Below are 18,750 nucleotides of genomic sequence, written 5' to 3'. Positions count from 1 at the left end.
ATGCAGAATTCTATCAATCGCATCCATTGGCACTGGATATGATTCATAACTGGGGCCTCCAGTGGGTTTTAAGTTTTCCACTAGAAAGAGTATTGGATATTTTTTTTTTCACATAGAGGAAGCAAACATAATCTAACCTTAGACAAAACCACCCAATACCTATTCAAAATTCTGCTACATTTTTGGTCTATTTTTTGAAGTGGACTAAAAAAATTTTTGTGGGATAAGACGCACATTGTCGTTAAAAAATAAATTTCCACAGAGCACTAAATTTATTAAAGTATATTTCTGGTAATACATGGGGAGCTCATTACAGTCTTTTGCTAATGGTTAATAAAGCCCTGATTAGTCTAAAGTAATTATGGTATGGGTCAATCGTGTATGGTTCGCATCGAGAACAAGTTTGAAAGGTTTGGATGCTGTGCGAAAATGCTTGTTTGCGTGTGTGTCTTGGAGCCTTGAAGTGCACTCGGATCAGGCGTCTTGATGTAGAGTCAGGAGTACCTCCCCTCCGACTCAAGACGCAGCCAGTTACCCTGAACTATGCCGCAAAGGTGGCTCCGAGACCGACCAACCCTAATGGCAATAGTGGGCATTAGAGCCCCTTTGCCACGAGACTCCGCCCTCGTCGAGAAAGGCGGTATAGATTTTCTCTAACCATCGATACCCTGGTTCAGTCGAAATATAGCGCCATGGGAAAACTCCCAAATTTGTTCCATCATGGAAGCTTGGCTTCTATCAGCTGTAAAGGCCATGGCCGAGGTGGAGTATGCCATGAAGTTCAGATAATCAGGAGAAGATCTTAATTAACATCTCCTTTTTTCATATATATATACCACACGGCCTCCAAGACAGAAGTCGTGTGTGGGTGCGGGTGTATGGTCGACTGATGTGAACTAAAAGTTCGGACCTCGACCGATCATACATATCGATCTTTCTTGCTGAACTTCTTGCATTGAGAAAGCCCTTGATTTTGCACTATCCGACGACCCACGATAGAAAAGCTATTTTTTATCAGATTCTTACGTCACTTCAGCCTTAATCATTAGAAACCACCAAAAATGAACTTTTGGGTAATATCATCGTAAGCTAAATGTGCAACAATCATCAAGCTAATCATGGGTACCGGATAGGCCACTCTGGTATCCATGCAAATGAGCAGGCTGACAAATTAGGCGCGGTCAACTGGTGTCTTGACCTTAGCATGTCCGTACAGATCTCGTAGGTTTTGTTGTCTCATTATAAAATCAAAATACATCTCCTGTAGCAAAGTGAGTGGACCCAGCCTCCAACTCGACCACAAAATCAAAACCACAATAGAACTGTGAGATACAGCCACAGGAAAATCGGAATGGAGGAGGTGTGTTTGGCTCGCTCAGGGTGAATGCCACTAAAATAACACCTCACTCTCCCCCTACATTGAAAAAATATTCCCCCCACATGTCACCTCTGAACATTAGCCTTTCATTCACCACATATTTATTAGTCGTTGCAACAAATACATAATACAAAGGCGAAAAATAAAAATTATTTCTCAGACAAAAAATAAAGATTTTACATTACCAAAATTATTATCAATACGAAAATATCATCAGTAAGTAATCACTTTTTTAAGGAGACAACCTTTAGACCTTACTATAGATTGATAGAATTAAATAGATCCATTGGCTTAATAACCTTGGCCACATGCCGCTGGTTGATAGCCAAGAAGCCAACAAAGAAAGAAGAAAAGAAAAGCCCGGACAGTAGATAATGGGGTTATTGAGCTTGAGGTCCCTTTTAAAGATAGCACTTTCCTATTGTGCAATTTTTTGTTCGGAAAATTTTCTATATCTTTCTACGGCACTTAGACGGACCTAATGTTGTGCTGAAGGCTTGCGTTTGTGATTGTTTGCCGCTTAGGGTAATAAGTTATCTAGCCACGGAGGTAAGGCTTGTAGAAAAAACATAGTCTTTATGCCAACACAATTATACCCGCTTGCTGAAAACTCTTGAGAAATGCATATAATACTAACCCGCCTAACAGCATCTGTTGTCCTCAATCGGGTCACCCATCCAAGTACTCACCAGCACCCAACGTTGTTTCAAGTTCGCTGATCAGGGCCGAACAAGCAGTGTTTTCATCGTGGTTTGATCGTTGTCGGACAACTTAAAACATTACCAGCTTTACTCAGTGTTCATCACGAGCTTTTTTTTTTCATACATAACATACTTTATCTTTTGTTGTTGGCCATCAAAACTTCAATTAAATGGCATTCCAGTCTAATCCTCGGATCTGCTCACAGTGCTCAATCATCACTGTTGGAGTACGACATTGTCACCACTTTAAAGCACCTGTCCTTGAGCCATTTACTCATTTTTGATCTGTGCAACTATGTAAAAAGAAAAATGCACGAATACAAGTAATCTTTATATACTTGAGTAAAATGATCTTATACGTTATAAATCTGTGTTCACTGCAATTCATATTTCGGCACTTCTTGCTGTTATCGATTGTTTTATTTGGTATTATCGTCTCAAAATATCAGTATTCTAAATGGTTATTAACTATAACTTTTATCATCATTATCACCATCATTTATCTCCTTTTAGGATGTTTATAATAAATATCAACATCATCATTGCTTACTCTTTACATCCATTTGCAAATTCAATGCCATGGCACTCAGAGTCACATCATGAATTCAACTAACATCAACCAGTCCACACTAAGAGTAAAATCAATAAATGTTAATGATTTACCAAATTCTGCTTAGCTTTCTATCACCTTTTGTGCCATAATACTCTATACAAATTAATGGTTTTGCGGCAACTATTACTCAAACACTTGGGGAAAATGGCAAAAGACATTTTTAACATTATTAATATTACAACAAATATCTTTTGTATAACAATCCAATTATTGAAACAAAGCCGCGAATTTTTAAAAATTTGATTTGCTGTCCTGATATTGATATTATCTTTATTTCTATCATTTTTTCCACTGTTCTTTTGCCGATATCTCAGTAACTTGTATTTTTACTATTTATTCATGCGATTTACTACTAAATTCGTTTCTATCCTTCTCCCTCTTTCAACGGTAAATTTGCTTTTACAACTGTTTTGCTTTGACTGAAGCATATTTTCATTGGATTCTTTGGCAAATATGTAATGGCTTATATAGCATATATAATAAAATGCCAAAAAGTATTCGAATGTATGGGTGGACATAACAATAACTATCTACACTGTTGACTTTTTCTCCCTTTTGTTGGAAATTTTCTTTACTCTCCTATGCAGTACCAACATGATCACTAAGGCAGCAAATCTCATTTAGGGTCACTTTCATTTATGCAAACTGGAACATGCGATGATTAATCATGAGATTCCTTTTTCCGTAAATAAAATCTCAGTCATGCTTCTAGAGATAGATGATAATATCAACTAATCACAGGAATGGTGATTTGGGATTCAAACCTGTTGCAATTGTAACTTTAACAATTCTCGAGTCAGATTTTTCTCTTTTCATCACCCGATGTCAGCCGATTCCTACATAATATAGCGATATAAAACAAATTAAAATTTCTATCAGTGTTTCTCAACGTAGGTCCAGAATTTTCACTGTACCTGAGTTTCTGTGTTTGTAATAGCAATCCATAATCTATGTATTTTTTACTCAATAATCTAGTATGTATTTTTTTTTAACTAGTTATGTTTCCATCAACTCGAACCAGACACGTCTATTAGCACGGTGCATTCGTTCAGTGCAATCAGTCGCATCCTAGCTGTTTTTCTACTATATCCCTTTCGCATAAGCCACTCTTCACTTGCTCACACCCGAGGGAAAATAACTTCTGAGTATAAGGAACCGCATTTTGGATGGAGAGTCCGAGAAAATAACTCCGCACAAAACAAGGCTAAACCACTGTAAAAACAATGTTCTATTTTATGATCTTAACTAATTAAGAGGGCCTAAAATGACATTCTTATGCGGTTATATTATCATTTTAAACCAAGGACAAAGTTGGGATATTAACCATATAATTGATATATTTCATTTTGTCGAAATATTAATTCAACTTAATCATCGTTACTGCTCCGGGTATCATTATCAACAATGATCCTACAATTTTGTTCGAATTATGAATCAATAATATTAATTACCAGTATCTTTGATATTTTCTACTTATAATTTATATTTAGCATTTAATAGGTTTATCGTTATTACCATTATCATGACAACAACGACTATGTTAATGACTAATATCACTAATCTAAATAACAATAACGCTGATGAGATAATATATTGAAATGCTAGTATTCATAACGAAACAAATAAAAAAAAAGATAATAACAAGAACAATAGCGGCAAAAATGTTTTATGAAAGCACTCAAAATTTAAGATTCAATAATAATCGGTATTTTTGCTTATGGTTAGCTATATCGTTTATCTCTGTGCAAGAGATGCAGTAGAATGAGTACACATTAAAAATCATATAAAATATCATATTACTCAATTTCTTATCATTACTTCTACATCTTGTATTCTTTACAAAGTTGCACAGCCCAATATTAGTAAAAGCTTACAGCAGGTGCAAAAAAACTGGTGACAATAATTAGAATTGCCAATACTCCCGATAGTAGTCGATTGTGACTGATGTTTACATTATGGAAAAGATCTCAATGTTATGATTGGAATGTCATTGTCATGAAGTTTGATGCAAAACTAAAATATACATTATATTAGGATGTATAAAAATGACGAGCACGACAGAAAAGTGGCTAACGTTTATCAATACTTTGCCAACGATCATACCACGTTGAAAGCACCGCTTCTCGTCCGATCAGCGAAGTTAAGCAACGTTGGGTCTGGTCAGTACTTGGATGGGTGACCGCCTGGGAACACCAGATGCTGTTGGCATTTTATTACATATGTTAAGTATGTTTGGCACTACTCGGATGGGTGACCACTTGAAACACAAATGTTATCTTCATTTACTATTTTTCAAGAACGCTCTTTAACTTCTTCATTTTCTTGTACTAGTATGTTATATGTCACCCCAAGCGGCGGTTTACAGAGGCCATCTTAGTTCTGATTAATTAACTCATGGTAGGGCGGGTCATTTATAGAAAACAGATTCTTATTTTTATCATGGTAGGACGGGTGAATTATATAAAATAGATTTATTTCTTTTTTCGGATGGGTGTAGAAAACAATACATCATATTTACGGGATAATCACTATGAGAAACACACAGTATAACGCTGTCTAATATCCGAGCAAGATAAAACAGATTTAGAAACTATATGAAAATATTCAAAAAAGAAAAAAAAGAAAAGAAAAGAAAAAAAAAAAACATGCACAACAGGAAACTACATATTAAGATAAGTGAAACAGCTCGAAAACATGTCAACGACCTTGTAACGTAATAATTTACTCTTCATCCCTATCGGCAACTGGTTTAGCTATAATTATCATGATCATAGATATCTTAATTATTTGTATCATTAAGATATTTTTGGTCACAATGCTATTGTTTTTTCTAATTATTGGTTTACTAATTCTCATTAGTAGTAGGATTACAGTCATAACCAGTATTATCAACAACACTTTTATTATAACTTTTTAAAAATTATCATTAATATTGTCAGTACCATAACAATAATGCTTTTGAAAGCAAAAATTATCACATGTTTAAAGACTGATTAATGATAGTGATAATGACAAAATTACTAGGAAGAAGAATTATACAAATACAATTACAAATATTGATAATACCAACAAAAGAAGAGACACAGTAATAGCAAGAAGTTATATGAAAGCACTCAAGATTCAATAATAATCTGAATTTCTGTTTATTATTATCTATAATATTTAACTTTTCCTACTAACAGTAACGATGTGAGAGTTAGGGATGCGTGTGTCACAAATTATTTCAAATATTATGTATTACTTGACCCTGCATTTTTTAAAAACGGTTTTTTGGGGCCAAAAAAAAACCCCCGGGGGGGATAACAAAAAACCCCGTTGGGGAAAAGGAAAAAAAACGGGTTTTTTTTTTCGGGGCCCCAAAAAAAATAAAAAAGGGGCCCAAAAAAAAGTAAGAAAAAAAACCCCCGGGTTTTGGGTTTTTTTTGAAATTTTTTTTAAAAAATTTTTTTTTTTATTTTTTGGTTTTTTTTTTGGGGTTGAAACCGCCTTTTTTTTTTTTTTTTGGAAAAAAAAAAAAAAAAAGAAAGAGAAAATTTTTTGGAATTTAAAAAAAATTAAAAATTTGATAATCCCAAACAAAAAAAACCATTACTTTTTTTAAGAAACCCTTTCTTAATCAATTTCTTTTTTATTATTTAAAAATATTAACCCACTAAAAAACGTTGAAATTTTGGGGGGGGTCAATTTTAAAATTTCAATTTTAAATGTAACTTTATTATTCTTTCAAAATTGAAAAAAAAAATAGGGAATTACAAAAGGGGGAAAAACAAAGTTAAACCCTTCTAAATGGGGATAACAGTTAGAATTATTGAAATTTTTTAGAAAAAAAAAAAAAAGAAAAAAAAAAAAAAACATGAGAGAAAACTTTAAAGTAAAAACCAAAAAGTCAACACTTGAAAGACCGTTCTCCCCCATCGCAAGGGTTAGCAAATTTTCGGTCAGTACTTTTGGGGGGTCCCTAAAATTTTGGAAAACTTTTTTTTCTAATATGTAAATTTCATTATATTTTAAAAATCTTCACATTTTAAACAAATCAATTTTAACTTACCCTAAATTGAGTAAAAAATACCCCCTGGAAAAGAAAAATAGCCCATGTTAAAAAAGCAAATGAATTTTTCAAAATTTTAAAAGGATACAAATAAATTAAATATATATACACAAAAAAGAAATTTTTTTTGGCCAAGGTTTGAAGTTTTTGGTTCTTAATCGTTTGATTTTCAAAAAACTTTTTTTTTCTTTGGGTTAGATGTGTGAACAATTTATTATATTTACGGGGGAAAAAATCCAAAAAAAGAGAAGCAAAAACCCAAAATTCTTTTCCCCGCCCAAAAAGCGTTAAAAATGCATAGATTTTTCAAACAAAAATTAAAAATAGAAACTAATATTAAGGCGGTTTTGGACAAAGAAAGACAACCCAGTTGAAGCCCTTTTCTCCCGCCAGTGACGTTTTTACTTGATGGTAAACGCTTAAAAGAGTTTGATAAAAAAAAAAAGAAAAAATTTTTTTTTTTTAATAAAAAAACAAAACACTGAAATAAAAACTGGTAATGTTTAATAAAACGCCGTCTCCCTTAAAACGTTTTTTAAGGAAAAAACTTGGAGGGTCAAGGATTGACCCCTTTAAACCAATTTGCTTTATTTTATTTATATCAATTATTTGAATTTTTAAATAAAAATTTAAGGCAATCTTTTTATTTTAGAAAAAAAAAATTTATTTACTTTGTAAAGAAAAGTAAAAAGGTTTTTTCGAAAAGGGGGAAAGGAAAACAGAAAATTTGTTTGGACAAAGGGAACTAAATAAATAATTCTAAAAAAACTCAAATAAAAACTTTTTTTTAGAAAGCAAAAAAAGAGCTGAAAAAAATTATTAGGAATTGAAAAATTTATAGTAAGATTTACAAAAGCTAAGTATGTAAAAAGAATTTTTTAAAAAAAAAAGAGCTTGGTTGGTTCTTCCGGGCCCCCCGGGAAAAAAATAAAAAAAGGGGGGGAAAGCGTCTGCGATAACGAAATAAAATTGATGTATGTACGCCTAAAAATCCTGTAATTTTTTTCCCAAATGTAAATTTTTAATCCCAAGCTTCTTTTTTTTAGAAAATAAATAAATTTATTAAATTTTAACAAGGCAAAACAAAAGAAAAAAACAAACTAGGGATTTCCCGGTAATAAAAAAAGTTTTATTAATAAAAATTTCCAAAAAAAATTTGGAAAAAAAAATTGACGAAAATATTTAAAGGAAAGTAAAAATTTATATGAGAAAAAAAAACTTCCCCTACAATTTGGTTTTCTAAACTTTGGTTTCTTCCCCGAAAAACTAATATTAGCTCCCTTTATCCGAAAAAAATTAAGTTTCATGAAATTTTAAAAATTAAAAATTTAACGTTTAACGCTTTTTGGGGATACAATTTCTTTTTCCCTTTAAAAAAAAACCCCAATAAATAACCAGGTTACAGACAAAACAGACAAAAACAAATGTAGATATTAAAGAAAATTTTATAAAAAAAATTCCAAAGAAATCAAATAAGAGAAGTGAATTTTAAAAGCTAATAAACCCATTCCCCACGGGCCAAATAATTTTTGTCTTCCCTCCTATTTGGGTTTTTGTTAATTTTTATTTAAAATAATTTAAAGAATTAATATGATTAAGAAGGGATTACCATTAATTTTTGTTCCATGATCACATCACATTTTTACATTATTTATTTAAATTATCAAAACTAATTTGGGAAAAAATTATGAAATCAGTTTTTGTTTTTAAAAAATTACATCAAAAATTTTTTCCCAGTATTGATTTTATATTACATTTCTTTTATTAAGAAAAGGGGAGTACTTTATACATTTTCGATCAAATTTGTTTTTTATTTCCCTTATCCCTTTAGGAAAAAAATTTTGAGTTTTATCGGTATGCTTTTTTCCAAAATTAAAAAAAAGTACTCGATAATTTACATAAAATTTTTTTAAAAGAGATTCCCCCTTTTTTATTTTATATATTTTTATAATATATTTTAATTATTTTTTTTTAAACTAAACAATAATATAATTTTAATAATTTTAAATTTATATATTATTAATATAATATATATTATAATATATAATATAGTAATTTATATATATATATATATATATTATATTGTATAATATTTTAAAAATATATATATATATTATATAATATTATATATATATTTTATATATATATATCATATAAGCTTTGATTGTTCACATCTATTTTGTCATAAAATGCAATCAAGCATGGCCCTTCAAAATACCCATAATTTTTCCCCCCAAAAAACCCCGCATATAGTTTGACAGTTTTACTAAAAAAATTTTAATGCTAGATGAATACTCATGATAATGAACAAAATTTTTTCTTTTTTAAATTTTTTAAAACGTTCGAAATCATATTTTTCCCCGAACAAGTTAATGAAAATTTTTTTCCAATGGGCGGGTTTGTACAAATTAAAAAATATATAAAAATAAAGAGATGACTAGGTTAGCCCGGGACCCGGGTTCGTCTGCGAAGCGAGTGACCCCTGCCGGGGCGCGCGAACCACCGATGGCGCGGGGCCCCCTTACCGCCCTTGTCCCCTTCTCCTCCTGTGCATCCCCCCAAACTTTTCCCCCGAGTTGGGTTAAACCCCCCCTTTTCTCTCTTACAAATCATCTTTTCGATCCCCCCTACCCTTTCCCCTCCCCCCTCTTTTTTCCTCCCTTTAAACGGGTCTTTTTTAAATTTACTTACTTCTAATAGACTAGGTGGAAAAGGGATCTAATACATTTTTCGGTAAAAATTAAAGGTTATAAGGGGGATAGCGCGAACGGAGCCCCCCGCTTAAAAAAAATTGCGCCCCAAACCAATTGGGTTAATCGCAAGGTCAGCGAACCCGGGTGCAATGTGAGCCTCGTTTTGGAAAGCCTTCGTGATAGGGATCCGTGCCGGGTAATATGCTAAAACTACCCCCCCGCCCCCCCACCATCGCTACATCAGAACCCACCCCATTAAAATACTTTAACGAAAACAAATTTACCTTTGTTTTTTAAAAAGAAACTCCAAGTAAAGACACAATTACATTTCAAAACAAATTTTAGAAACAAAAACGTTAACATGAAAGGCATTAAGGAAACATCCTGTACATATCGTAAGGTGAATAAAAAGTCCCGCGCAATTAATTATAATTTATATACATTTAAAAAAGGCTTTTTTTTTTAAATTTTCGTCGCATACTGATGTGGCGTACACACACACAATATACACATTCCATAATCCGATGGATAACATTTGATAAAGAAAATTTTCAGACGATTTAAATGTACACGCGGAAAAAATGCTATTCAGATTTAATTTTTTTTATACGAAAACACAATATCACTCAAAGGAAGTCTAATTAGACTTAACATTTTAGATATATTCCCAAATTTTCTGAATTGGGCAAGGCTAGGGCCCCGTTTCAACTTAGCCGCGGACACCCCGGTATTCCAGACCTGCGGGTTTGGTCCACTCCCTCCGGGGAAAATTTTCCCAATTTTTTAAAATCAAATTTTTAACTTTTGCAGGATCCCAAACGTCCCTCTGAAAAATAGGGTAGGTGACGTTTTTCGGCTTTCCTACACTTTTGTCGGAAAAACAAAAGAAATACAGTAATTCCAAACGTCCTTCCCCCCAAACGGGATTTGTAAAAATTTTTTGGTTTCCTTTTATGTCTTTTGCGTTTTTTCTGTCAAAAATAAAATAGTGCCCCAATGGGCCCCATACATCCGTTTAATCTATATAATCAAAATATAAACAAACTATATGAACTTAGTCCCACAGGTATATTATCTATAATATTACTATATATAAAAATTAGTGTCTGTAAAAAAAAAATCTTTTTCCTTTGGCCACCTTGACTTCATATCTCAGGCATACAAGTGCAAGATAAAAAACACTTTTTAAAAAATTTTTTTATAAAGAAATGAAAAATAAAAAGGCTTGAACCCCCTTGTCACAAAACACCAGAACCATAATCTACAAAGTTTTCAAAGAAGTACATTGGAAATTTTTTCATTTCTTGAAGGGATATGAATAATTGAAAAATTATATGCTTCTAAAATTTTTTGACATTAGCACTTTTCAAAATAGTGATATCAAAAAGGTTCCACAAAAGAGTGCGCTTTCCAGTTTTGCTTCCGGGCCGTCGGTGAAAAAATGCAATTTCAATTTAGACAAATGAAACATTTTTGGGAGAAACCCCCCCCCCCCCTAAACACATGATATTAAACGGATTTCGGGAGAAGGAATTACTAGGGTCCCCTTTACCTCCCCATGGATGGGGGGTTTGAAGTACCTCAATGGTTGATCTACAGACTGTCTTAGGAGCATTTTAAACATGAAAATTTAGAAAAGTTGATTTGTAAAATAAAAAAATTTTAGATCACCAAAATTTTGGAGGTGTGAAAGACCTTCCCCCGAGACATTAAGCCCCACAAACCTTAAAGTGCAAAAGATAAAGTAATGTAGTAATGGTTTTTAAATAGTAAAAAATACCTCCATTACGAAGACTAAAACACTGGTTTCTCAAAAACCCAAAAACCCAGATCACACGACCAAAACAAAAACTCGTTTATATGCATGTTTGTACATCATGTTAAACATTGAACTTTTGACATTTTACGTTTTTTATTTATTTTGCCTGGATGGCAGTTTATTAGTTTTCCCATACTTTTTTGTAATGTTCATTAATCTGTTTAACTTTTAATCGCTTTTCCGGGACGCAGGGTATATATTTTTGGTCCTTTTTTTAAGCACATTTCCGATCATCAGACTTTCGCGTTACTGGCTACCGAGTCCATATTTACATGAAGTAAAAGGGTTAAAAAACTCAAGAGGTAATTAAAATGAAATGTAATAAAACAATAACACGGGTAGGCAATGGCTTACTGATAACAAGGGCATCAAGAGTAGACAAAAAATTTTAAAAGAAAAATTTGGGTTAAAAAATCAAATCGTTCTTGGATTTTAAAAACTGCAGAAAGCTTACACCTTTTTTTTAATAAGAGTTTTTTCCCCCTTTTCAGGAGTTTTTCAAAAATTCAAAAACACTTCTTGGTTGATGTTTACCCCTCAGCTTGTGTGATCCTTCTCTCAACACGGTAAACGAGTAAAAACGGTCCTCAACTCTCAAACACAACCTTGAGAGCCCCTTCCCCCCCCAGAGGATTTCACTAACAGTCCTCATCGTGGTTGAACATATTCCCAGAATCTCGGCGAGAAAACCGCAACGAAATGAAGGATCCCATAAAGATGATATGCTTTTATAATTACATTCATTCACACCTACATTTACGAGGTCTTTGTTCTAATACAACGGGGTTTTTACGTTTCGTATGTTTTTGTATAATGATTAATATGTGGGGCGTGTTTTCCCATTTAAAAAAATTACATAATTACACCATTTGATAAATGGTATAAGAAAATATAGTGGGGAAATTAATCATACACATACATAGTTTTTTTAAAAAAGACAGATACAAAAAACGTGAAAAAGGGACTAAAATAAACTATATGAAAACTGAAAGGTTATTCATATTTTCCCCATTCCCCGATCTCCCAATGAAATCATTTTGCCCTTTTAGGTACACAAATAATCTAATACGAGAATTTAAAAAAGGTCGTGTTCTTCAAAAAAATTATTTTGATGATGATGATTTAAGGGGGAAAAAAATCCTGTCATAAGCTTTTTCAAATTTTTTTTGTTAAATTCAGTTAGTTTCAACACCCGGCTTATATATTTTGGTTTTCGTAAAATTTATAAAAACATTTATTTTATGCGGCAATCCTTTTTAAGTAAAAAAATGCGCTATTCAGATACGTTTTTTCCTTATACACATCGCTCTACGAATCCTCAGTCTACTTTGTTGGTCAATTTGGGTTTCCCTTTTTTTTAACTCTGGTTCCCTTCAAAAAGCATAAAACCGCCTTTTTTATAAAATTTCCGTGGAGGGGAAAAACTCAATGGGTTTTTTACTCAATTTTTTTAAGCCACTTCGGTGGGTTAAACTCAACTTGAAAAATAAATATATAATGATTTAAAAAAAAAATATTTATAGTAAGGAGAAAGCTTTATAATATTAATTATTTTTGGTTTTTAATTTTTTTGGTTAAGGATTTAACCCCCTTCATCCCCGGTAAAAAAGAATTGTTTTCCATTTTATAAATTAACATCATTTTCCCACAAAAACGCCAAAAATTTTGGGGTTCGACGCTAATCACTTAAAGGTTTCATATTTTTTCACAATTTTCATCTAAGCTTTCACTTCATCCCAATTTTTATTTTTCTTGGGGGTGGAAAAGGATTATTTTATTAGAAATAAAATAAAGTGTAACATTAGCTAGGCTTTAAATTTATTTTGGGTGCGAGGTGTGAGCGCGCGCGCGCGGGGGTGTGTATGTGGCCCGTGCGTGCGCGCCCTTTCGGGGGTTGTTGCTGTGCCTGTGCGGGTGCGTGTGTATTTTAATACAATAACAGCTTTGTGGGGACCCTATATTCTTTTTTGATCTACTCTGAGATAAAATCCACCATAATATGTGTGTGAAAATACACATTTTTATAATCAAAAAAAATGATAATGATAGCATAACCACCGCGAGAAAACCGTTCACCGTAACGTTAAAAACATAGGAAACGAATGACACCAAAAATGTACTACACATATGCCACCTTCTATTAGCGGGAACTGCGTTGGAAAAACGTAAATTTTTAATTAAAAAAACGTTATTTTTGTGTCAAATATTTTTTTTGAAAAAAAAACCCTTTAATGAAGAAAAAAATGCACAAATTTGATTAAATGCCAAAAGTTTTCTACTGAACTAGTCCATAAAAGTAAAAAACATTATCAATGTGCCAGGAAAATACTGTGACCTATTTTTTTATTTTTATTGTTTTTGTTTTTGTAGTATTATTATTGTACGCCTGGTCTTTTGGGACTGTGCGAAAATGTGTTAACAGAAAAGGGAACCCGGGGAAAAAATGACGGTGCTGTGGCGGAGGAAAAAGCCAGGGGCGGTTGGGGGCCCTCCCGGAAGACCTCGTGTGTGCCTTGGACCTGATAAACTTTGTGGGCCCCGTATAAGCATATCGGCAGGGGGAACTGGTTTCCCCCTGTATTGTGCCTAAGAAAAGTGTAGGGTAAAAACTTTTTTTGGAAAAAAAGGGGAAACGTCTTTTTTGTTTTCTTCGTGCCCCGCCTCGCCACTTGGGGTTCCTCTCCCGGGGTTTTGGGGCGCTGGGTGTTCGGTGCCTCTTGAGCTTTCAGTGTTCCCCCCCTGTATTATAAAACCCCCGTCTGCCTACCCGCTTTGTGTTGGGGAGAGAGACGAGGCGCCGGCGAACAAATGGGTCCCGGAGTGGGATTTGTGATATTTTTTCATGACGCGCCCATTATCATGTGTCCAAAAAATGGGGGCAATGAAAGGGAGGCATACTGAGGGGGCACGAGTGAGGTGAAGCCGAGCCAGGGACGATCACGCCATGCGGCCGGGGAGGGGGGGGAAAAGGGACAAAGGGCAGAAGAGCAGGCACGGGGCCGCGAGCAGGGGGCACCCATCTCGTCGAGAGCAGGCAAGGAAAGGAGAGGAAAAAGTTCTGCCAACTTGTTTAGGTGTCAGGCAATCTTGCTCTTGAAGAGGAAAAACAGCAGTACCCGACAAGGCCTCAAAAGCGTGAAGAGTGAATGATGGAGGGGGTGCAGACCGAAGGGGGAGGTTTTAGGGGCCCGAGGAGGAAATTTAAAGAAAAGGGGGCGTCACGAGGGAGTAACGTGCAAACAGAGAAAAGGGAGACGAGGTTTCGGCAACAATCCAGAGTTCAGGTTATGGGGTCTGCCTGGGGTCCGTGGCAGGAAACCCCCCCGGCCTCGCGCGTCGTGTCGGAGCCCTTTGGGCGCTGCAGAAGGGTGGGACCCATCGGAACCGCTCCCGGGGTTTTAGGTGGGGCAAACTCGGACCCGTCAAAACCCCCCTCGTCGCCTCCCTACCCCCCCCTCCCCCCCGGGCGTGTTGTTCACGGCACCGTTCTCCACCCCGCAGCCCCTCGGCCTCCGAATTTGTGAAGGTAATAGTGAGTAGGGGAAGGGGGCCGGGGGGCAATGTGCCCAATTTGAAAAACGGCATCTGCCCCGGGGGGGGAAACCCGGAAGAGAAGGCCCACAGCTGGTAACGCGCTAAGGGGGCCCCCCGGGGAAGTGTTGGGGGCATCTGCCCGCATCCCAACAGGCCCCCTTACACCCCGTGGCGGAGGTTTGAAAAAGCCGTTTTTTGGGCACCACCACCAGGCCCAGGAAAATTTGGGGCCCACTTTAAAAAGCGGACTCGGAGCAGGCGAGACACTGTCCCGCGGCCAGGATGGGAGGCCTGGTAAGGGGGTCGTCCCCGCGGCTGCGGAAGAATGATCGGGGGGGGGCCCGGCCCCGCGATTTCTTTTTGGGCCTTTTCAGGACCAGCAGCTCAAATCTACATTGAGGAGGCACCCCGAGGACCTGCAGGTGGCGCTGGGAAAGGGGCCTTGGGGTTCGGGCCTTCTGAAGCAAAAAGTGGCCTAGGGGCCCGCGCTCAGCCCCCCGTGACCTCCGGGGCCGGGAAAGGGTAAAGTGGAGAAGTAGCATTTAGGAAGGTGAGCCCCAGCACTTTCCAAGGGTTGTGGGGGCTGCGGGGAAGGGCCAGACGTAGTCAGTTCGAGGGGGCGGAGAACAGTCTCTCAAAGGACGGATTTGATGCCTTTTAGCATGCGCAAAAGGACTGTGGTAGGGATGGTCACCATCCGGTGCATGCCTAGGCTAAGGAATGGTACAGGCGGAAAACCGGACAGGGGGAGAAGGGGGCCAAAAAACCCAACCTCCTCGGTTTTTGGGCCCCCCTTGGGTAAGCGCCGTCGAACCACAGAGCAGGTGGGGGCTCAATAGAGGGAACCATCCGCCTGACAGTGGGGCACTGGGGCAGAAGACCCTAGTGCGGCCCCCAATGTTTGGGCCCTAGCGACTTCCAGACCACCCCAGAGACTGTGTCTGTCACGGGGGCATTGTGTGCAGCCAAGGGGAGTGGAGGTGTATTTGGGGGTGGCACACGGTGCAGCGGGTGGGGTGTAGTGGCCGATCTGGACGAGCACTGCTTTCGGGGGCCTTGAACCCGACGCAGAGTAAAGGCGTTGCGACCTGGATGGAAGCTGGTGAGAGTGCCGGTGAATGGCCCTTTCTTTTCCCGAGGTTTGGGTGGCAGAGGTGTTAGGGTGAGCGAGCACCTTTCCCCCCGGACAGAGCTAAACCCGGGGCGACGTCAAAAGTGATGGGGAGTAGAGGCCTGGAGCCCATCCAAAACCTGCAGCTGGTGATGGCGTACGGGGTGGGCCGTTGGACCAGGGGGGGGGTTAGTTACGTTTTTGTGTAACTTCTCGTAAGGACTGAGGTGCCCGCTGGGGCAAAGCTGGGCACTTGTGGGATGGAGCGTCCAAAGAGTGTCGGTGAGCGAGGAGTTTGGGGGGTGGGGCCGTTTCCGCTTCCTCCTTGGCGCACCGGGTGTGGCGTTTCTGGGCCCGGAAAACTATCCTGGGGCCATGGTGAAAAAGAAGATGACGTTTGCCCCCGTAGCGGCAGAGGCGTGGGAGACGCGACCCAGATGGGGGGAGCATTTTGGGCGGTGAGGGCGATGAGCAGACGTCAATGGGACCCGACCAGGGCTTGGGCAGAAAATATCCTCTGGGTGCCACTGCCATCTACCGCGCCCCCCCCTCCAGAGCGACCAAAAGGAGCGAAGAAAGCCGCCGGATGAAAGATTTTGTGTTTCTGAGAACTGATTTTTTAATTTTCTGTATTTTTTTCAGGTTAGGTATTTAGGCAGACGGGTCGTCGTTGAAGGGGGGGATAGTGCTACGCCGGGGTCTTCGGAGACTGTGCAAACATGGTTAACATGAAAGGAAATGGGCAAACATGACGCAGGGCTGGAGCGGGGGAAAAGCCCAAGAGACGGAGTTGGGTGCTCTCCGTGAAAACCCCGGTGTGCCCTTGGACCCGATATAACTTTTTGGGGCCCCTTATAAGCAGTAGTGCGTGTGACATGCTGGTTTCCCCTTTTGGCCTATAGAAAAGTGCGGGTAAATAATTGGTAAAAAAAGGAAAGACTTCATTTTTTGGTTTACTTTGGCCTGCCTCGCCCACTTGGGTTTCCTCTCCTGGTGTTCTGGGACGCTGTGGTGTTCGGTGCCTCTTGGAGCTGTTCAGTGTTCACGACCCTGTGGATAGCACGCCGTCTGCCTAGCCTGCCTTGTGTTGGTGGCAGAGAGACGAGGCGGTCGGCGTAACATTATTATTATTATTATTATTGCTCTGTAAGTGTTTAGCCACAAAGGAGTCTATTAGTAGACCTTGCGGCCTTACCTGATTTCACCTTTGCTTGAATTTGCGGGAAAAGGGTTTTCTTTACTAATGCTATGAATATCGATGGTGTTAGTTTTAGTATAGACATTATTATTATGTTACTGATCTTGGTACGAACAATATAAAATATTTTCGAAAAACAGGGAAAAGGGTAAACAGACGAGATAGGTAGTACTTGCAATTGCCTCATTAGTGACTTGTAACAAGTGTAGCCTTCTATGTGTAAAAAAAATAATAATAATAATATAAAAATATAAATAATAAAGTAAACTCACAGTGAGCATGGCATGTATCTCCATGCCATGCCCATCGGTTTTGGGTTAAGTAAATGTAACATTACATTTTTCCAAAACATATTACTGATACTTACACCCATATAAGTCAAATTCTTTTCACTACCCAATTCTTTCGTATTGTATATATAGTGGGATATTTTCTGTTTTGTACACCTCCAATGGTTCGAATATTCAGTAGCTAATATCGGAATACAAATCAATACATTTATGCAATGTTGCATAATAATTTACCAGCATAAATAAGAATCGTCAGGCAAGTTTTCTTCTTTGGGGCAAGTTTAAATGAAAGCACTGGGATATATCAAACTGAAAATATTTAAGAGATGCTATACCATTCATTAATTTGACTTATACAGGTGGGTTTCCGAGGAATTACTTCCGCATAACGAAATGCAATAAGGGGGATAGCGCGAACGTGGTTGTGGTTGCCATATATTTACAGGAAGTAACAGAGGGGGTACAGAATTTACAGGTATCTACAAATTGCAGTAGTAATATAATATTCACAATAATAAAAGACGTGGCATGCATAATAATATCAACTGTAGATAAAGAAGTAATGGTATCAGTATGTAATAGTTCTGCTAGTAGCAAGTATCAGTGTCTATATTTATATTTACGAACAAATAGTTGTTTATTAATGAAAAATTTTTATGTAAACATTTAATACCAAATATTAGTGAAAATTGTTTACTTACATTTTCTGTTCAAGTTTTCTTCTATAAGTGGCAAGCTCTCAGTTTGTAATTATGTTCTTTTTTTCCTTGTTAGGAGTTTACTATACTTCCAGACTTGTGGATTGATATCCTCCTCTGAGCATCGGTAAACCGAGTCAGAACGGTCATCAAATCTCTCAAGCACAACACTTGACAGCCGCTTCCCGCTCAGAGGATTACACTAACAGTCCTCATCGTGGCTGAATATATTCCGAGAATCTCGGCGAGAAACCCGGCAATCGCACTATAGTAGTGGTCCTATAAAGTATGATCATGGTTTCGAGTTCGATGTTCATTCACAGACTACTTTTACTAACAACTTCGTTCTACTACACCGGATTTTCACGCGATATGTTGGTACATGTATGATGCAATATGTGGGCATAGTTTGACCATTTCAAAACTAATAAGCCATAGAGGTGCAACTAAACTAAACCATATCTACTAGGAAAGCATATTCTCAGTGATATTCCAACGAAATTTTAGGTGCATATATATATATTAACTACTCCTAGATGATTTTGTTTTTGAATCCAAAGATTCATGAATCTTTAAAAAAATCGATGTTGATGTTTATGATAGTAACGGTATTCATATGCGACGTTCAATTTCAAGTGTTATATCTAATTAAGTTAAATCTGCTGAC

General features: G+C 37.1%; 3 non-coding genes and 1 pseudogene across 3 annotated transcripts; 1 reads left to right on the top strand and 3 right to left on the bottom strand.

Moving 5' to 3' along the window:
- Positions 1–4,781: 4,781 nt before the first annotated feature.
- LOC119571617 lies at positions 4,782–4,900 on the top strand. Its single transcript, XR_005228626.1, has one exon. It is a non-coding gene; the product is annotated as a 5S ribosomal RNA (ribosomal RNA).
- A 4,592-nt stretch (positions 4,901–9,492) lies between these two features.
- LOC119571611 lies at positions 9,493–9,636 on the bottom strand (annotated as a pseudogene).
- Positions 9,637–11,784: 2,148 nt separating this feature from the next.
- Positions 11,785–11,980, bottom strand: LOC119571614. Its single transcript, XR_005228625.1, has one exon. It is a non-coding gene; the product is annotated as a small nucleolar RNA U3 (small nucleolar RNA).
- Positions 11,981–18,173: 6,193 nt separating this feature from the next.
- On the bottom strand, positions 18,174–18,379 carry LOC119571613. The gene has a single exon (XR_005228624.1). It is a non-coding gene; the product is annotated as a small nucleolar RNA U3 (small nucleolar RNA).
- Between the last annotated feature and the right edge of the window lie 371 nt (positions 18,380–18,750).

This window comes from Penaeus monodon, unplaced genomic scaffold (genome assembly GCF_015228065.2).
Source record: "Penaeus monodon isolate SGIC_2016 unplaced genomic scaffold, NSTDA_Pmon_1 PmonScaffold_715, whole genome shotgun sequence".
In the NCBI taxonomy this organism is placed as follows: Eukaryota; Metazoa; Arthropoda; class Malacostraca; order Decapoda; family Penaeidae; genus Penaeus; species Penaeus monodon.
This window is presented reverse-complemented; position numbering and strand designations above follow the sequence as displayed.